We start from the raw sequence: 22,034 nt of genomic DNA on the forward strand, positions 1-22,034 counted from the left end.
GCATGTCCTATGCCTACATACGTTTGCTAATAGGTGTCCCTCGTTCCCATCTCAGAAAGTTGGGAGGTGTGTGGCGGTAGTGTAGGCTTCTATAGGAAACCTCAGTGCTGGTTGGTCCAGTCAGCTGGTTACCCATTCTGACCACTGGGATCCTTTTCCTTTCTCTTGTTTTTACAATATTCCTATTTCTCATGTTGTTCTGGTTATATGGTGTCTACATTCTGATCCATGTTGTTATTCTGCATTTTTCAACAGTGATGCCTCATTCTCACCTGTTCATAACTGTTCATAACTGACTTTTTGATGAGCTTTCATGAAATTGCACATTATGAAGGGTTCAGTGGTACCGCACCCAACACCAACCTAAGGCCTCATGTACACGGAGTTCAGTCCCATTGAATGCCCTTTCTCCTGGTAGGAGAAAAGCTGCCTAAAAATCATGCCTAAAGCCACGTATTGCCTAGGCATTTAGGTGCATCAAGCGTTTGAGTTTTATTGGAGTCCATTGACCAGAATATGATTTTACTCTGGCCACTGGAATGCATTAATGCTCAAGCAAGCATTTAGGCGCATTTATCATTTTTTTCTGCTCTGCAGCTCTTCTTAACGCGCTTGCAATGTTTTTTTCTCAGCCTGTAAACACTCCTCTTCTAATACACCTGTAAAAATCTATTTGTGTATGGATGCATAGGCTAACAGTGGTGCGTCTACAGGCTGAAAAAAAAACGTCAAATACCTGTAAAAGAGGCACTTTTTAAGCCTAGTGTACACGAGGCCTAAAACACACGGCACGGATGTGAACCAACCCTTACTAAGGCCCCGGTCACACCTGGGTGTTTTAGGAGCAGTACATTATAAAAAATCTCACTTGCTTCATCTTTGATGTGATTTCATGGAAACACACATTATTCAGAGTTTAGCGTTAACACATAAAGCGTATGTAAAGGTCACCATACGTTACAATCTGTATATACTCCTTTAGATCTACCATCAACTATGTACTGTAAGTGCATTGATTACAAACTGAATGGATTGTTTATATATCTCCTCACGTTACTTAGTTTTGGTAAATGAAAAGAAGATTGTACAATTAAAGTGTAACGTGGTGACACTAAAGCTAACCAATCTGATTGTACAATCTCCTTAGCTGTATCATCACCTGTGTAATGCAAGAGTCTGCTTCATTGGATTCATCTTTATATTACATAGCTTTAGTAAATCATGAGGAATTTGTACAGAGATTTACGACCTGATTGTATAGTGTATGGCCACCTTAAAGCAGAACTTCCCTAAAAACAGTTACAGCTCCCACTTCTTCTCTAATCGCCTAGGCCAGAGGTCTCCAAACTTTCTAAACAAAGGGCCAGTTTACTGTCCTTCAGATCTTAGGAGGGCAGGACTGTGGCCAGTGGGAAAAGAAAATTCCTTGGCATCTTTGGGAATAAACAATGCCCTATCATTGTTTTTAGTGGGATGAATTGTGCCTTGTTGGTATTAGTGGGAGAAATAATGGCCCATTGATGGTGTCAGTGGGAGAAATGGTGCTCCATCACTGCTCCATCACTGGTGTCAGTTGGAGGAAAATTGTTCCAGGGCCAGATAAAAGTTAAGCAAAAGGGCTGGATCTAGCCCCTGGGCCACAGCTTGGAGACCACTGACCTAGGCGATAGGAGGAGGAGAAGTTCCCCATGAGGCTCTTCCTCCTTCCTTTCTATGGGCAAGACTTTGTCTGAATTAAATGCAATATTTGGTTGGAAGTATTGATATACCAATATAATCGGCCAAAAATAGGATTATCGGTTATTGTTGATAGAACAAAAAGAAAATGTGCCAATAAGGATAACGGACTTCAATGGAAATTCGCCCCCCGCTGACTTCAATGAAAAATCGCCCTACTTTGACTTCAAATCAACCTAAGGCCTCATGTACACAGAGTTCAGTCCCTCTGAATGCCCTTTTTCCTGGTAGGAGAAAAGCTGCCTAAAAATCATGCCTAAAGCCACATATTCCACAGGCATTTAGGTGCATCAAGCATTTGAGTTTTATTGGAGTCTATTGACCAGAATATGATTTTACTCTGGCCACTGGAATGCATTAACACTCAAGCACGCATTTAGGCGCATTCATTGTTTCTTTCTGCTCTGCAGCTCTTCTGAACGCGCTTTTTTTTTTTTCTCAACCTGTAAACCCTCCTCTTCTAATACACCTGTAAAAATCTATGTGTGCATAGACGCATAGGCAAACAGAGGTGCGTCCACAGACAACAGGAAAAAAAAAAGGGAAATACCTGTAAAAGAGGCACTTTTTAAGACCAGTGTGTGCGAGGCCTAAAACACACAACACGGATGTGAACCAACCTTACTAAGGCTCCGGTCACACCTGGGTGTTTTAGTAGCAGTACATTATAAAAAAAAATCCCACTTGCTTCATCTTTGATGTGATTTCATGGAAACACACATTATACTGACAATAATTGGCCGAAAATAGGGTTGTTGGCATTTTGCCAATAGAACAAAGTAAAAGGTGCTGATAAGGATATTTGACTTCACTTTAAAATCACCCCCCCCCTCTCCCCCCCCCCCCCCCCCGCTAACTTCAATGCAAAAACACCTCTATTCAAGTTTGTTTGTTTTTTTTTTATTTTATATAGATTTTATTTTCTGTCCAATTTGTGTATGTTACTTTCAATAAAAGGTATTTCACATTATTATTAATATTATACAGGATTTATATAGCGCCAACAGTTTGCTCAGCACGTTCAATACAAGAGGGATTTGAGGGCCCTGATCCTTGGAGCTTAATACTAGTTTGCGTTCTGTTATTTAAATTCACAATATTAATTAGTCAAATACAATGTGTGTATATATATACAGTCAGGTCCATAAATATTGGGACATCGACACAATTCTAATATTTTTGGCTCTATACACCACCACAATGGATTTGAAATGAAACAAACAAGATGGCCTTTAACTGAAGACTGTCAGCTTTAATTTGAGGGTATTTACATCCAAATCAGGTGAACGGTGTAGGAATTACAACAGTTTGCATATGTGCCTCCCACTTGTTAAGGGACCAAAAGTAATGAGACACTTGGCTTCTCAGCTATTCCATGGCAAGGTGTGTGTTATTCCCTCATTATCCCAATTACAATGAGCAGATAAAAGGTCCAGAGTTCATTTCAAGTGTGCTGTTTGCATTTGGAATCTGTTGCTGTCAACTCTCAAGATGAGATCCAAAGAGCTGTCACTATCAGTGAAGCAAGCCATCATTAGGCTGAAAAAACAAAACAAACCCATCCGAGAGATAGCAAAAACATTAGCCATGGCCAAAACAACTGTTTGGAACATTCTTAAAAAGAAGGAACGCACCGGTGAGCTCAGCAACACCAAAAGACCCGGAAGACCACGGAAAACAACGGTGGTGGATGACCGAAGAATTCTTTCCTTGGTGAAGAAAATACCCTTCACAACAGTTGGCCAGATCAAGAACACTCTCCAGGAGGTAGGTGTATGTGTGTCAAAGTCAACAATCAAGAGAAGACTTCACCAGAGTGAATACAGAGGGTTCACCACAAGATGTAAACCATTGGTGAGCCTCAAAAACAGGAAGGCCAGATAAGAGTTTTCCAAACGACATCTAAAAAAGCCTTCACAGTTCTGGAACAACATCCTATGGACAGATGAGACCAAGATCAACTTGTACCAGAGTGATGGGAAGAGAAGAGTATGGAGAAGGAAAGGAACTGCTCATGTTCCTAAGCATACCACCTCATCAGTGAAGCATGGTGGTGGTAGTGTCATGGCGTGGGCATGTATGGCTGCCAATGGAACTGGTTCTCTTGTATTTATTGATGATGTGACTGCTGACAAAAGCAGCAGGATGAATTCTGAAGTGTTTTGGGCAATATTATCTGCTCATATTCAGCCAAATGCTTCAGAACTCATTGAATGCCACTTCACAGTGCAGATGGACAATGACCCAAAGTATACTGCAAAAGCAACCAAAGAGTTTTTTAAGAGAAAGAAGTGGAGTGTTATGCAATGGCCAAATCAATCACCTGACCTAAATCCAATTGAGCATGCATTTCACTTGCTGAAGACAAAACTGAAGGGAAAATGGCCCAAGAACAAGCAGGAACTGAAGACAGTTACAGTAGAGGCCTGGCAGAGCATCACCAGGGATGAAACCCAGCGTCTGGTGATGTCTATGCGTTCCAGACTTCAGGCCGTAATTGACTGCAAATCATTTGCAACCGAGTATTAAAAAGTGAAAGTTTGATTTATGATTATTATTCTGTCCCATTACTTTTGGTCCCTTAAAAAGTGGGAGGCACATATGCAAACTGTTGTAATTCCTACACCGTTCACCTGATTTGGATGTAAATACCCTCAAATTAAAGCTGACAGTCTTCAGTTAAAGCATATCTTGTTTGTTTCATTTCAAATCCATTGTGGCGGTGTATAGAGCCAAAAATGTTAGAATTGTGTCGATGTCCCAATATTTATGGACCTGACTGTATATATATATATATATATATATATATATATATATATATTTATCACTTTAAAAAAAAAAAAGAAAAACTTACAGTTTTCGGCCAAGTGCTTGCTGAATCTTTGGTTTCGGTCCAGAATTTCCATTTTGGTGCACCACTAGTTGTAAGCTGTTCATCCATTCTACTGGAAAGAATTCCAAGCCGATCATCCATTCTACTGGAAAGGATTCCTAGCCATCGTCTGTCTGGAAACACTTAAAGCAACATTAGACCTCTTGCCTTATGAGGTCTCAGGCTCTGGGAAGGATGTCCATGTGGTGGTGGTTAGAGCACTGAGGCTGGTGGAGGAGTTCTCATAATTTGTGTGTCACAGCAGGAAGCATTCATTTTGGACTTTTATATGGACCTATTACTTTATATTTGTTATTGTTTTTCAATTATTTATATGCACAACAGTGCAACAGAATTTCTAAATGAAAGCATTTGGGGTATCATAATAGTGTGAGTGCGTCTGTTTGTTTTCATTTCAACACTGAATTTATTTATTTATTCATTGGGTTTGCACTGAGAGCTATTTTTTTTTTCAACTTTTTGGACTTAAAGCTGAGCTCCAGTTGAACAAAAAAAACAAATAAAAGTCAGCAGCTACAAAACTGTAACTGCTGACTTTTAATATGAAGACACCTACCTGCCCCCCCCCCCCCCCCGGTCAAGCGGTGTCCTCACCAAGGGTGGTTTCACCAGATGTCTTCTCTCTCCGTCGCCAACATCTTCAGTGTGGGCACCTGGCTGTGACAGCTTGCATCTTGCTTGAATTTGCTGTCAAATTCGGGTATCCACTCACCCCCACACCCCCACCAACCAGTGCCAATCCTTAACGGGGAGCAGGGAACAAAGCCTTAAAGAGGAACTTCATCTTTTGCGTGGCGCTCCATTTTAGTTTTTCATGTTTTTTCCTTTAGCATGATACATGGATCAGGTGTTTAAGGTGGAGTTCTAGTCCCGGCCACCTCCCAAAAAAAAAAAAAAAAATTAAAAGTCAGCAGCTACAAATACCATACCTGCTGACTTTTAATATTAAGGCACTTACCTGTCCATGCATCCAGCAGCGTCCTCACCCTGAGCCTATTCTTTAATCGGCTATCGGGGGCTGGTGCCGCCATCTTGACTAAGCAAAACTGGCAGTGAAGCCGCAAGACTTCACCGCCGATTTCCTACTGCATATGCACAAAGCGTGCTGCGCTATGTGAATGGGCCGCAGTGCTCTGGGACCTTGGAAGTGTCCCAAAGGGCTGCGAGGGGGCAATTAAGCCAGAAGTACCAAGTGTCAAAACCAGGTACCAGCTTCCTCCCACCTTTGGCTGGAACGCTGCTTTAAGGGCTTCTCCACACCAGATGTATTGGAGCTGGGCTGACAGTTGAACACAGTCACAACACATAGAAAAGGCAAAGTTTCTTGTCAGTGAGGTCAGTTCACCCACAGTGCTGCGGTGATCTGTGAAGCTTGTCCCAGTGTACACCACCACATCACAACACCACTGCAGTGTACAGAACTGAATAAAATGTCACCTGTGACACTTCTATAAAGTCCTAACAAAACAAAAAAAGTAAGCAGTGCAATGTGCTGAAATTAACACATCGGTACTGTTCCTGTCAGTGCATGCCAGCAGTGTGAATGAACAATATACCCTAGGCCAGGGCTTCTCAACCTTTTTTTAGTGAAGGCACCCATTAAAATTATGCACAATCTCAAGGCCCCCTATTCTACAATGTAAAAAAAAAAACCTAATTGTTTTACACAGTGCAGCAGAATCCACACACATAGGACACCCAACATTAGGCACACTGGTACTGACTAGTATTCCAGTGTTTCTCTTCTTCATTTTCTCTCCCTCTCAGCTAACGTGAACCCAGTACTGATGGAGAGGGGCAGGGGAGGAGTAAACAAGGATGCTGTGCAGGCGCTCACTGTCCCCCTTATCAACTAATGACAACATTGGTTGTTAAGATGCTGGGGGCTAGAAGGTTGTAATTGTGAACAATGAAAACCTGTGGCTTTGTGTAACTAAAAGAGAAGCTTTATCCACCTAATAGCTTGTATACAATTTGTAGCCATTTTGCCAAGGCACCCTTGAAGAAATATGAAGGCACCCCAGGGTGCCTGGTCACTCTGGTTGAAAAAGGCTGCTCAAGGCACAACAATTTTCATTTAAATATATTCTTCACATTGCTACAGTGAAAATCTGTGTTTGAGCAGAGAATACCTTTGCAAACCCCAATTTTACCTTGTAAAGGTAGCAGTGACATCATCTTAGCCACTGCAGAGAGATCTCAGAGAGGGACCCAGCAGGCTCCACCCACTACAGGGAGAATCTACAGGAGGGGTGGAGACAAGACCGGACACCCTGCACAAGGAGAGAGAGCAGCAGGGATCGGTCTTTATTACTGGAAACTCCTGCACAGAGCGAATGTTTCACACTGGATTGCTGCACAGATCTGGAAGAAATACACAAAGCGCAACAAGAATTAAGGAAGAATACATGTCTCTTGTATTTAGACAGTAATTGGTAATCTCACATTTAGCTGCAAGAGGTCTAAACTAGTCTAAATAGACATGTAATGCTATCCTTAAAATGAAAGTTCACCTTTTTACAAAAAAATAAAAAAGGTGAAATAACAAAATGTAAATGTGATTACCATGAAGACCCATGACCCTGGTAGAATACAAGGCAGCCTTTTTGTCGGCCAAATGATTCATTCATCCTCTCCATTTTTTGGCTATTTGTAATCTAAGACACCATCATGAACTGAAGAGATGGGCGTGTCATGCTCTCAGGTTTGAGGTTGGACCACAATATGGTTGTCTTGTACGAATTCTGGTCTGAATCCACGATCACTGCTCTCCTGGATCACAGGTTGGTTATAGTCCTTCTTCCTGAAGATAATCCCCATGTAGAACTTCTGGTTACTAGAACTCTGTACTTGGCTAGGAACAATAGTACAGTGCTGACTATCTCCCCAACCTCTAACAACTCGCCTTTGAATGGACAAGGTTTATTCCATCCTACATTCAAAGATAAGTTCACCTTTTGACCTAAAATAATAAATGCATATTTCTCAGGTAACAAAATGTACATGTATTATTTTTGGTTGCTGGAGCCTGTAAAGCATTGCACTAGCGATCAGAAGATCACTGGTGCCATGCAGGTCTCCTGCAGATCTGTCAGTATACAGTATCTGCTTGCCTGTACGGGATGTACGAGCTAACAGATATACTGATAGGAAGAATCAATCAACTACCACGGCGCTCCACAGCACCATAGTAGTTCACTGAGAACTACAAGCTGACATCCACTAAAGCTGTCAGGACTTGTAGTTCATTCATTCACAGAACACTGTGAATGAATGATGCCGCCATGTGGGCGAAGCCCTGAATTGCTGCGCTGTTTTTAAATCTGACAGCTTGTACGGGGAACTTTTCCCCATACTTCTGTCCCTGGGAGGAGGGGGATCAGCGGGCGGCGGCTGCAGCATTGGGAACATGTTACATGTTCTACCCTAAAAACGGGTGAAATATGTAACATGTTCCCAAAGGTGAACTTATCCTTTAAGAAAATTCAACTTACACCCACAGAGGTAGCTCCCATAAATCTGATAAAACATGGTAAGGCCGGCTTAAAGCGGTGTTAAACGCAGCACCAATAATGTATTATATTGCAGCTTACCAAACATTTGATATGATGGCTGCATTAGTTTTTCTGTTATTTTTTTAGGCTTTTCCCCCCCGTTTTCACCTGGTGATCTGGCCAGTAACACACCTCCCCCAATCTGGATGAAGGAGCACCAGAGACACCATTGGACAGCAGGATTGTCAGTCTGGGGGGAGGGGAGTGTTAGATGGAATAGCAGATTTAAACAGACTAACAAATTGAAGCCAAACTCCAGCTAATACTTCATAATCATTTATAGCAAATGTTTTTTTTTCTTTTGAGATAAAGCTTTTACATACAGAAAAGATCATTGCAAGCAACCCTGCTAGTGGGGGAAGGTTTGCCTTATCTCTGTAACTGATATGTTTTCCAGGAGAGCTTGTTCTGCTGAAAACCAACAGACCTAATGGCAGGATCACCAGATTGAAATAGAAGAAAGAAAGCCTAAAACAGATAAACGAATACAGCCATCACATCTAAAATGTGGTAATCTGCAATATAATAAATGTTTGCTTTTGGGTTTAATACTGCTTTAACAACCCTTCTCTTTGATCCCCTGCTCTTGTCATGCACAGACTCTTTGACCTTGTGGGGTTGATTTACTAAAGCACCTTGTTGGCAAATGGTTGCAGTTCCTTGCATGACTGACTACTTTTAGACAGAGAAGAGATTTACTAAAGCACAAGTCAACAAATATTATTATTATTATACAGGATTTATATAGCGCCAACAGTTTGCGCAGCGCTTTACAATACAAAGGGAGACAGTACAGTTACAATACATTTCAGTACAGAAGGAATAGGAGGGCCCTGCTCATGGAGCTTACAATCTAAATAGACACAATTCGGAATGTACTATGCCCCTGACATGTGTTTACATCTGTACGTGTGTATATGTGGAGGTTTCTACGAGCTGATTGACCGTGTAATAGGCACCACAATCTGCCTGTCTGTGGACACTGGCGATCTCCTGACAGATCCGGTCCATTTGGTGAATTGCTATTTATTAAACAGAGTCGTGGTGTCTGAGCCTGAGTATGCTAGAGAGCCATGTCTCAGACCTGGAGAGCCTCTACTAGAGGAATAAAATGGCTGCAAAGTCATCCTGCCATCATCTGCTTTTTCCCCATGTTTTGCTTATACAGATCAGAGGGCTGGCTGTGGACACAGAGAAGTCAATTGCCTGGAGATCGATCCCATGAAAGGTCTGTCCCATTACCCAATCATTGCAGACCACAGCTCCAACCAACCAGGAACATTCCTCCCAGCCTATTCATTCCTCTCTCTAGCACCAGCCGCCTAGTACATCCTGGTTTTTCATACTGGCATTGCAGTATCACTTGGTGACGTGACCAGTCCCATAAGTGCAGTACAAGCTGGTGTGGCTAGCACAAGTACTGTCCCGCAACCACCAAAAATTCAAACACAGACCTGTAGAGCCCATTGTGTCCTTCCGGATGTGCTTGCAAATACTGATTGGCAGCCCACAAACTCTGTAACACCCGTACTTCCCCCATTCACTGTCCAGCCCACAATTCAGGTGGAAGCAGCAAATTTAACCACTCCCCTTGATTTTTTGGAGCGGTTTTTCACGGAAGATCTGTATGGATTGATTGTGAAACAAAGTAATTTATATGCAAAACAATTTATCGCTGCCAACCCAAATTCGAGCCTTGTCAGACCATTTGTAGTGGAAACCTATACAGTTTCCGAATTTAAAGTTTTTTTTTTAGCCTAACCCTCAACATGGGCATTACTAAAAAAAAAAAAAAAAAAAATGAATTGCGGTTGTATTGGTTTACAGACCCGATTCATCATATGCCCGTGTTCTCTGCTGCCATAGCCAGGCATAGATATGAGAATATAATGCGATTTATGCATTTCAATGACAATACACTTTGTTGTCCTCGGGGTGATCCTGAATTTGACCAGCTCCACAAAATTCAGCCCCTCATAAATCACCTTAACCAGAAATTTGCAGATGTGTATACTTCCCAGCAAAACATCTGTGTTGAGGAGTCCCTCATTAATTTTTCTGTCCGCCTTACATTCAAAACGATTTCTCTCCAGCAAGCGTGCCAGATATGGGGTCAAAATTAATAAGACCTGTGAGAGGGCAACAGGCTATAATGTAGTTTTCATGTTTACAAGGGTAAAAATAGTCACGTGCAGCCCCCGGGATGCCCAGACTACATGAGGAGCAGTGGCAAGATAGCTTTGGACTTGGTGTCACCCTTTTCCCATATGGGGAACCACTTATACGTGGAAAATGTGTATACAAGCGTGCCACTATTTAGACATTTGTACAATCTTGAAATTGGTGCATGTGGCACAGTGCAACCTAATCTCTGGGGCTTCCCCCAATGGCTTGTATCCCCCATCTTAGAAAGGGGGAGAAGGCCAGCTTGAAAAACGATAAATTGCTCGCAGTGAAGTGGAAGGACAAAACGGGATTTTTCATCCTGTCTTCCATTCACGCAGACATGACCATCCGAATTGCCATGGCAGCTGGAGTTTTTGAGAAGCCCCTCTGTGTCCACGACTATAACCTTAACATGGGACGGGTGGACTTCAACAACCAGATGATGAAGCCGTACTTAGTTTCTCGTAAAGCCAGACGCTGGTACAACAAAAGTGTCTGTATATTTATTTTAATTGGCTCTGTACAACGCTTTTGTGCTTTACAAAGCAACTGGAAGAAGTGGATCCTTCCTAAAATTCCAGGAAGAGATTATCACGGCCCTTTTGTATCCAAAAGGTGCTATGGCCCAAACCCCTAACCCAGATGCAGTGAACCGGCTGCATGAGAGGCATTTTCCTGATGCCATTCCTGGTACCACAACCCAAAAGTCACCCCAAAAAAATATATTGTGTCTGTAGCAGGATGGAATTAGGCTTGACACTCATGTTAGGTAGTTAGAAAACTGGCTATTGCATTTTGAGAGAGCCGAATATCTGCTTGTTACAGTTTAAAAAATAAATGAAAACATTTAAAAAAGCAAAAAAACAAAAATTGTTTTTGAGCATTAAAATGTAAAAAAAGTGTTCAGGCTTTCAAAGTGGTCATTGGATTTCAGGCTCCTGTATGTGGATAGGCTGCCAAAAAGTCTCACACATGTGGTACCCCCATACTTGGTAGAAGTAGCAGAATATATTTTGGGTTGTAATTCCACATATACCCATGGTATGTGTGAGCAATAAATCATTTAAGTGACAAATTTGTGTGGAAAAAAAAAATTGCCCTTTTCCAAAAACATGTGGAAAAAAAAAAAAGTATTTTCCATGGACTCAACACACCTCTCAGCAGATAGCTTAGGGTCTCTATTATCTGAAAAGGGGTCATTTGGGGTGTTTGTACTGCTCTGGCATTTTAGTAGCTCAAGAAATGTGATAGCAATCAGAATGTAAAAGCTGTGTAAATTCCAATATATACAATAGTAGTTTGTAGACACTATAACTTTCACACAAACCAATCAGTATACACTTATTGGGATCTTTTTTTACCAAAAGACATGTAGCAGAATACATTTTAGCCTAAATTTGTTACTAAATTTGAGTTTACTATATATTGTTTTATAACCGAAAGCAAAAAAAGTTTTTTTTTTAAATGTAGTCTTTTTTTGTTTATAGCACAAAACATAAAAAAAACCGCAGAGTTGATCAAATAGCACCGAAAGCTCTATTTGTGTGAACAAAAGAACATAATTATTATACAGGAATTATATAGCACCAACAGGAGGGCAAATGGTTAATAAGAGTGGTGGTGTCTGAGCCTGAGGTGCTGGAGAGCCTCTACTAGAGTCATGTCCCAGACCTGGAGAGCCTCTACTACAGGAATACAGCGGCTGCAATGTCATCATCCTGCCACCTGCTGTTCCCATGTTATCTAATGCGGCTTCTACAGATCACAGGGCTGGCTGTGCACACAGGAGATCGATCCCAGGAAAGATCTGTCCCATCACCCAATCATTGCACACCACAGCTCCAACCAACCGGGAACATCCGTCCCGGCCTACTCACTCCTCTCTCTACAACCGCGCTCACCGATTGGCAGTCTGGGTTGAAGCTTGCTGACAGCCCAGTCCAGAACTGACAGGGGGGCGGTCCCAGTAACTACACTAACGATCTGCAGGGGGCGGTCCCAATAAATTACCCAGCGATATGCTGGGGGGGGGGGGGTGTCCCAGTAACTAGCCCACCCAGACCCCGCCGATCATATATACAATCATTTAAAATGATAAATATCCTCCCTCATTCGCCCACATGTCGCTGGTTCCACCTACTTCATCAGGCTCCACCTACTTCATCAGGCTCAACAGTCCATTGGTTGGCCAGTCCGCCTCTCCGCAGCGCTCAGACGATGTTGACTCCAGCAGCTCCTCCTTCAGACTGAGCAGCATAGCGGGTTGCTAAGCAACGTGCGTTGCCCCTCCCACTTCCGGCCCGCAGTTCCCTCTGTTCAATAGAGTCTGGCGCAGAATGGAGCTCCATTTTTTGATACATGTGACCTCCATCTCCTCTCTCTACAACCGCGCTCACCGATTGGCAGTCTGGGTCCAAGCTTACACACAGCCCAGTCCAGAACTGACAGGGGGGCGGTCCCAGTAACTACCCTACCGATCTGCAGGGGGCGGTCCCAGTAACTACTACACCGATCTGCTGGGGGCGGTCCCAGTAACTAACCCACCCAGACCCCGCCGATCATATATACAATCATTTAAAATGATAAATCTCCTCCCTCATTCGCCCACATGTCGCTGGCTCCACCTACTTCATCAGGCTCCACAGTCCATTGGTTGGCCAGTCCGCCTCTCCGCAGCGCTCAGATGATGTTGACTCCAGCAGCTCCTCCTTCAGACTGAGCAGCATAGCGGGTTGCTAAGCAACGTGCGTTGCCCTCCCACTTCCGGCCCGCAGACTCCTCCCACTTCCGGCCCGCAGTTTCCTCTGTTCAATGGAGTCTGGCGCAGAATGGAGCTCCATTTTTTGATACATGTGACCTCCACTCCCTTTATTTATTTATTTATTTTTTTCTTCTTCTAGTGAACTTTAACCACTCCTCCTACCGACTGAATAATGGCCAGCGTCATTCAACTCACTTTCTGCTAGACCAGGGTGTGAAGACTCCATCCTCAACCTGGACTCACAAGAAAATGCTGAATGGTGCAGCATCAATAGATGAACCTGATCTGCAGCATTTCACATACACCTACTACCGGAGGAAGAAGAGGATGAAAAGGATCAGTGATGTCAATGGGCCAGATAGAAAACACCTGAAAAAAAGGGTAGGGATAGATTTTTTTTTTTGAGGATATAAAATTACAAAGGGGTGGAGGGCAAATGAGGAGGGTTGGAAATCTCAGGCTTGGAGTTGGGCTTCAACCACTTGCCTGCCGGGCACTTTCACCCCCTTCCTGCCCAGGCCAGCTTTCAGCGCTGTCACACTTTGAATGACAATTGCGCGGTCATGCAACACTGTTCCCATATGAATTTTTTCACATTTTATTTGAGACAGATGAAACTTTATTTTGGTGGTATTTATTCACCACAGGGATTTTTATTTTTGCTATATAAATTAAAAAGTCCAAACATTTTGAAAAAAAAGTGTTTTTCTTATAAAATTTTGCAAATCTTTCTTCATAAATCTTGGCCAAAAAAAAAACAAATTAGTTTATAACCAAAAATTATAATTAAAACAAAAATTAAATTTTTATTTTTTTATATTATTACTGTCACTCTAGCAGTACAGTGTTACCATAGTGACATTGTACTACTTGACGCATTGAATCTCTCCAAAACCGAGCTCCTTGTCTTCCCCCCAGCCCGAACCCCACCCCCAATTGACTTCTACATCACATCCAACAACGCCAATATCAAACCCGCTCTGCAGGCCAGAGTACTTGGTGTCATTCTGGACTCCAACCTATCCTTCCAGCCCCAAGTCCAATCTTTAACAAACTCGTGCAGACTCCACCTCCGCAACATCGCCAAAATCCGCACGTTCCTAACCCCAGAAACCACTAAACAGCTCATCCACTCCCTCATCATATCACGACTCGACTACTGCAACTCCCTCCTCACTGGCCTGCCTCGCCGCTGGCTATCCCCGCTTCAGTCGATCCTGAATATGGCTGCCAGACTCATTCACCTTTCCAAACGCTCCGTTTCTGCCACCCCCCTCTGCCAATCCCTCCACTGGCTTCCGATTGCGCAACGGATCAAATTTAAAATCCTAACACTGACGTACAAAGCTGTCCACCATACTGCCCCGAACTACATCACTGACCTAATATCCAAGTACCGCCCAGCACGCACACTCCGCTCCTCACAAGACCTCCTTCTCTCTAGTTCCCTGGTCTCCTCCTCCCATGCCCGCCTCCAGGACTTCTCCAGGGTGTCACCCATCCTCTGGAACTCCCTGCCCCAACCCATCAGATATTCACCTACTCTCCTCTCCTTTAGGCGCACCCTGAAAACCCATCTCTTCAGGGAAGCCTACCTCACCCCCTGCTAACTTGCTGACCTCCTCCACTCTTCCTACCACTCCATCCCCCACAGCTATCTCCTCCTGTACCACTATCCCATCCCTTCTAGATTGTAAGCTCGAAAGAGCAGGGCCCTCGATCCCCTCATGTTTTGCATTGTATTGGTATTGTTCTGTCACATGTTCTGTCCCCCTTTGTAATGTACAGCGCTGAGTGAACTATTGGCGCTTTATAAATACTGTATAATAATAATAATAATAATACTTGTGGGGGGTGATGATTTTTTTTTTTTTTTACACTGATTGCTTTTACACCCATAAAGGCTGTAAAAGCAATCATATCTCCTTCTCTCTGGCTGCATTCTTGCGGCCATTGAGAACTACTGTGTGAGCTGTGATTGGTCACAGCTTGTCACATGGTACAAGGCTGTTGTGAATAGCCTTGTGCCATGTGACCTCTGTGATCATTCACAGATTTCACTAGTAGTAAGCAATAATGTCAGGAAGTGACATCTTGCTTACTACTATTCATGTGATCACTGATTGGCCAATCAGTGATCACATGATCGGGACACAGCGGGCACCGGATTGCGGTGCTGCACGCTCCCAGGGAATTCATCCCAAATGTGTTCTGTAGGATTGAAGTCAAGGCTCTGTGCAGGCCTCTTGAGTTCTTCCACACCAGTGATCATCTTAGGCGTGTTCGAACTAGGATCTGAACCAATGTGTGCGAGCCCACCAGTGAGCTGTCACCTCTACAGACCAGTCATCTAGTGATGGGGCATTCTCTGCCCCACAGACACACGTAGACATGCCCCTTGTACATGTGTGGCTGCAGCAGGGGCATATTTGCCGCGAGGCAAACAAGGCATTTGCCTAGGGCGGCACTTTTTAGGGGGGCGGCACGCTGGCGCCGCCGCCCCCCCCTTTCCCACAGAAGGGACACTTAGTACAGGGGTGGGCTGCTGTGTCTTACCTGGGTCCGCGACTCCGTGTCCTAGTCCCACGTCGATCCTGTCCACAAAGAACTGCTGGAGGAGGGGTAAAGAAGTTGTCCGGTCAGCGGGTGCAGTGTCTTCATTTCCCTTGATCACGATGTATAGGTGGGATGACATGGCGCCCCTGTCGTCTGGCCACACCTCCGGGATCACTCAACAGCCTATAGCAGCTTGTCCCTCCCTCTGCAAGCTCCACCTCCTCACCAGTGATTGGCCGCTGGAACTGTAGCTCAGGAAAGGCACACAGGCGGCCAATCACCGGCAAGGAGGCAGAGCTTGAAGAGGAGGAGCCGAGTGGCAGCACGAAGATCAAAGAAGATCTAGTGAGGGAGCAGCCGAAGCGAGTGAAGAGGAAAGCGGTCGGAGAAGGAAGACAGCTGACCGGTTATTGTCTGTCCCATGCAGATGGTGCTGCTGCAGCCAGGTATGCTGGCTGTGGATAGGAGAGGGAGGGAGCGAGCCCAGGCTAGAGCAGGGGTCAGCAAGGTAAGTATCATTGGTGTCAGCAGGAGGAATAGTGCCCCATCATTGGTGTCACTGACACCAATAATGGGGCACTATTCCTCCCCCCACTGACACCAACGATGGGGCACTATTCCTCCCCCCCCCCCACTGACACCAACAATGGAGCACTATTCCTCCCCCCCACTGACACCAACGATGGAGCACTATTCCCCCCCCCACTGACACCAACGATGGAGCACTATTCCCCCCCCCCACTGACACCAACGATGGAGCACTATTCCCCCCCCCCCACTGACACCAACGATGGAGCACTATTCCCCCCCCCCCACTGACACCAACGATGGAGCACTATTCCTCCCCCCACTGACACCAACGATGGGGCACTACCCCCCCCCCACTGACACCAACGATGGGGCACTATTGCTCCCCTCCAGGGGTGTATTTACCACAAGGCAAACAAGGCATTTGCCTAGGGCGGCATTTTTCAGGGGGGCAGCGGAATTTTTCAGGGGGGTAGGGATGGAAGAACGGACACATGTAGCATGGGGTCCAGGTGGGATCTGAGAGAGGCTGCGGGCTGCTTGATGGTGTATGTAGAGCCTGACTCTTGTTCCCAGGGATGTCCAGAGCTGTGAAGGTGAGTGTCTTCTCTCATACAGGGCCGGGGGGGGGGGGTGTGTTGCCAGTGTATGGGGGGTGGGGGTAGTGGAAGGCTGTCTCGGGTGGGGGGCTGGGGTGTTGTCGGTCAATGTCAGGTTCTCTTGGGGAGAGGGGTGCTGCTCGGTGTCAGGGTCTTTCCTTGGGGGGGGGGATTTTTGTGTTGCCTAGGGCACCATGAAACCTAAATACACCACTGCTATCCTCCACTGACACCAACGATGGAACACTATTCCCCCCCACACAAACTGACATCAATGATGGGCTCACTATTCCCCCCACACCAACTGATACCAATGATGGGGCACTATTCCTCCCACTGATACCAATGACGGGGCACTATTCCTCCCACTGATACCAATGACGAGGCACTATTCCTCCCACTGACACCAACAATGTGGCACTATTCCTCCCACTGACACCAACGACGTGGCACTGTTCCTCCCACTGACACCAACGACGTGGCACTGTTCCTCCCACTGACACCAACGACGTGGCACTGTTCCTCCCACTGACACCAACGATGTGGCACTGTTCCTCCCACTGACACCAACGATGTGGCACTGTTCCTCCCACTGACACCAACGATGTGGCACTGTTCCTCCCACTGACACCAACGATGTGGCACTGTTCCTCCCACTGACACCAACGATGTGGCACTGTTCCTCCCACTGACACCAACGATGTGGCACTGTTCCTCCCACTGACACCAACGATGTGGTACTGTTCCTCCCTCTGACACTAATGATGGGGCACTATTCCTCCCACTGACACCAATGATGGGGCACCGTTGTTTGTGTCAGTGGGAGAAATAGTGCCCCATCACTGGTGTCAGTGTGGGAGGAATAGTGCCCCATCACTGGTGTCAGTGGGAGGAATAGTGCCCCATCACTGGTGTCAGTGGGAGGAATAGTGCCTCATCGTTGGTGTCAGTGGGAGGAATAGTGCCCCATCACTGGTGTCAGTGTGGAAGTAATAGTACCCCATCATTGTCAGTGGGAGGAGCTCTAATATGAAGAGGTGGAGCCTAAATAGGAAGGATGGGGGGTTTAAAGATGAAGGGGTGGATCTTAAACAGGAAGGGGTGGGACAAATTTAGATGCGGGGGTTGCCCGATTTTACTCTTGCCTAGGGCAGCACAAAACCAAAATACATCACTGGGCTGCAGGGCAGGCAATGACCCATCTGCAGATGATTGTCACAGTACAGAGTGCAGCTTTCTGGAGGGCTCACACACATAGATTTGGATCCTAGTCCAAACATGCCCAAGCTCATCACTGCTCCACATCAGACTCCTCAAACCATGTCTTTATGGAGTTGGCTTTGTGGGTCACAGTCATGCTGGAGCAGATAATGGCCTTTCCCAAACTGCTTTCAAGTTGTAGCCGTACATCTCTTTGGAAACATTTGGTCTCAATAATTTGCAGAGATGTCCATATGCATTCGGCCATATGGTGTACATGTGATGGTCAGGTGTCCACACACTTTTGGCCATGTAGCTTACTAAAAGGGGATCCCAACAATGAAGACTTTGTTTTGGATGGAACAGAGGTACAGTGGTAAGAGTGATAATGTGATCAATGTTTGTCCCTTTTCCACCTGCTGTGTTTCAAGCAATCTAGAAACCATTCAGAACAAAGCAATAGCTTTGAGTTAACTCCTCCATCCTTTACTCTTCCACTGATCCATTCATTACTGGAAGCCAAAGCAAGTACCTGTTTCTTCCAGGTATGGAAGAGTGCATGAATCAGTGGGGAGTTCATAGCCGTGCATAAGCTGTGGTGACTACAACAATTCTTAGCATACCCAAGGCTTTCCTTTTACTCTCAGAGGCTGAATTAAGCAGCAGTTATAATGAAAGGAAGGGTAATGACCAGGGGCGGACTGACAACTCATGGGGCCCCCGGACAATAAGGGATTATGGGGCCCCTGTGTCCTCCCCCACACCTGAAAAAAACCAATAAAATGTACCAGGGGCATCTCATGGGGCCCCCTACTGACCCCGGGCCCTAGGGCAGCGCCCAAGTGTTCGAATGGTTAGTCCACCCCTGGTAATGATATGTTGTTGGGGAGGTCTATGTTAAAGTGAACCTGTTGCTTCACTCTGCACTTTTAAGTTCTCATATCTGTTGCATAGTTGCCAACATGTCAAAAACATTTTTAGGGACACTTTTTTTTATGGTATGTTAGAAAGCCAGCGTAGGCGGAGCGATATGTAAATTAGGGGTGGGGGCATCAATTGTGGGTCCGGCTTGGAGATAGCGTGCCACACCAAGAAGTGGGTGTGTCTTAAATTACTATGAATGTTGGGTGTGGCTTAAAGGGTGTGTGGTTAAATACAGTCTGAGATTTTCTTGGGCTCTTCCATGCAATTTTGCTCTTCACTCCTACAGCCCAAAAAAAAAAATAAACACACACATAGACTTATTGGAAAAAAAAACAACTTTAATACTATAAACCTAAAGAACTGGTCCACTCTCAGTGATTGGTTGCTAGAGGTTACAGCACATTACCTCTCACTGATTGGTTGCTAGAGGTTACTGCCGTTAGTACAGGGGAGGGTCAGAGACTGCAGGAGTAGTACAGGAGATGGTCAGAGACTGCAGACATGGCACAAGGGATGGTCATAGTACAGTATGCTCCACCATAAATATCACAGTATGCTCCACCATACTGCTGCACCCCCCTCCCCCCCCCACACACACACACACAAAAACTCCCCCCCCCCCCCCCGAACACACACCCACACACACTCTTCCTCCCCCCCCCCCCTCACACACACGCAAACTCTGCACTTGATTTTTCTCTTCAATGGTAAGGAATTTTCACAAATGTATTAACTATTTAGTGTTTTGTGAAGGGTGGTGTACTAATGAGTTTTTTTGCCTATCCCAGAGTTCTTCGTTAAATTCATGATATTTTCTTTTCTTCTTTCTTTTCAAGACAGACAACACATTTGGAGATTGAGCCATCTACCTTGCTTGGGGTTTGTGCTGGGCTTATTCCATATCCTCATCATAACCAGTCCCCAAGAAATACCTATCAGTGTGCTATGGGGAAGCAGGCTATGGGTAAGGAGAATATTTGGTAATAATCTCTTCTCTATATTTCTAGTTATGTTAGGTAAAGCAGACCATAAGTGAAGAAAGATATTTTGACATTCCTTCTTCCTGTAAGAGTTATTTTGGTTCCCCTTCGTTTTGCTTCACTGGCAGTGTGTTCAGTGTTGGTGCAGAACTTAGTATTTTAACCACTTGTCTACCGGGCCTTTTTACCCCCTTCCTGCCCAGGCCAGTTTTCAGCGTTCAGCGCTGTCACAATTTGAATGACAATTGCACGGTCATGCAACATTGTACTCATATGAAATTTTTATAATTTTTTTTGAGACAGATAGAGCTTTCTTTTGGTGGTATTTAATCACTTCTGGGTTTTTTATTTTTTTGCTAAACAAACCAAAAACAATGGAAAATTTATGAGGCTGCAGTGATGGGCACTGATAGGAAGCACTGGTAGGTGGCACTGATGGGCATTGACAGGCATCACTGATGGGCACTGAAAGGCAACACTCATATATGGCACTGATAGGTGGCACTGACTGGCACTGATAGGTGGCACTGAAAGACAGATCAGATGGGCACTGATATGTGGCATTGATTTGCACTGGTAGGCACTGATATGTGGCATTGATGTGGCACTGATGGACACTGACAGGTGGCACTGATGGGGCTACACTGATCATCAGGGCACTGATGATCAGTGTACATGTCCCCTCTGAGGAATGCCGATTACCGGCATTCCTCTCCTCATGAGCTGTCAGCGTGACAGCTTGTGAGGACAGGAATACCGATAACCGGCATTTCCTTATTTACATGCGATCAGCTGTGATTGGACACAGCTGGTCACATGACAGAGCCAACGTCATTGGCTTTTTCCGCTGATCGGTGATCCGCTGTGTCCCAGGGGCACGCACACGTGGATAGAGTGGGAGGACGTCATATGACGTCCTCTTAGAAGGAGAGAACCGCTGCCTGTCCGTTTTCTTATGTCATTTCCTTATATGCGGGCGGGAGGCGGTTAATCTAAAGCTGGTCATACACTAGTAGATTTTCAAACAAGCTTTTTTGTGAGTATTCATGTGATTTTTTTTTTTTTTATTATTATTATTGTACAGTTAATGACTGGACAAATGTTGTTTGAAAGTACTTCAAAATTATGTTTGTTTTTAACATTCAATTTTGGATTGCAAGTCATTTCTGAATGAAACCACATGCACTGTTCGAAATGCATTCAATCAAGAAAAAAATTTCCATCTTGCTCCTTTGAATTTTCTCACCGCTGTTGTTAATGAATGTTGATTTGACCCCACTAATGATTAGAAAATTGAAGAAAGTGCTGAAAACTGACCATTTCAAACAAATCTCTGCTAGTTTATAGCCAGGTTTACACACCTTACAGTGTATGCAAACTCGATCAATGCGTGTTATTTGCTTCATTTTAGTCTCTTTAATATACCATTAAAAATATTTTGTTACTTCTTTTCAGAAAGTGTAAAATGTAAAACCAAACAAAAAAAACTTGATTCTGCCACAAATTCAGTAAATTGGTAAATTCCTGTGCTCTGAAATCCTAAACTGTGTTTTGAGCTCTTACTAGTTCTTCTCTGTGGATTCAGAATGCCTCCACCTTTGTCAAGGATAGAGGGAGATGTTCTGCAGTTGTAAAACATTTCTGTCCTAGGGTGACAACACTGCTTTTCCATTGATACAGTATAATGAGTAAATATTGTGACCCTAGGACAGGACGTGCTCAATGGTTACAAATCATGTCTATTCAAACTGAGTATGTGAATAAGTGACATCAGCATTTAAAAGGATCAGATTTGGAAATTTAGGCAAACCTCAACTTTTACCTATAAGATCTGGTTCACACAGATTTTATCAAGCGTACATGTGAGGGCTGTGTTTGCCCACATGGGGATGCATAGGTGTTCTGTTCATCCATGTGCATGTGCACGGGCAGAGCCGCTGCTCCCAATGTGACAGCTGTGTGGGTATGGGTCCCTGAACTTAGACAGGGTGTTCATGCAGCCACTGTGTCTCAGTTGATCTCAATGGGATTGCCTGCACAGGGTTATAAGGGATACCTGTGCATCCCTGTGTGAGGAAACCCAGCCCTCACACAGGTATACACATGGGTACGCCTGTGTGAACAAGGCCAAAAAAA

Source organism: Staurois parvus, unplaced genomic scaffold (assembly GCF_062004578.1).
Source record: "Staurois parvus isolate SC_StPar_1 unplaced genomic scaffold, SC_StPar_1.0 ptg000101l, whole genome shotgun sequence".
NCBI lineage: Eukaryota > Metazoa > Chordata > Amphibia > Anura > Ranidae > Staurois > Staurois parvus.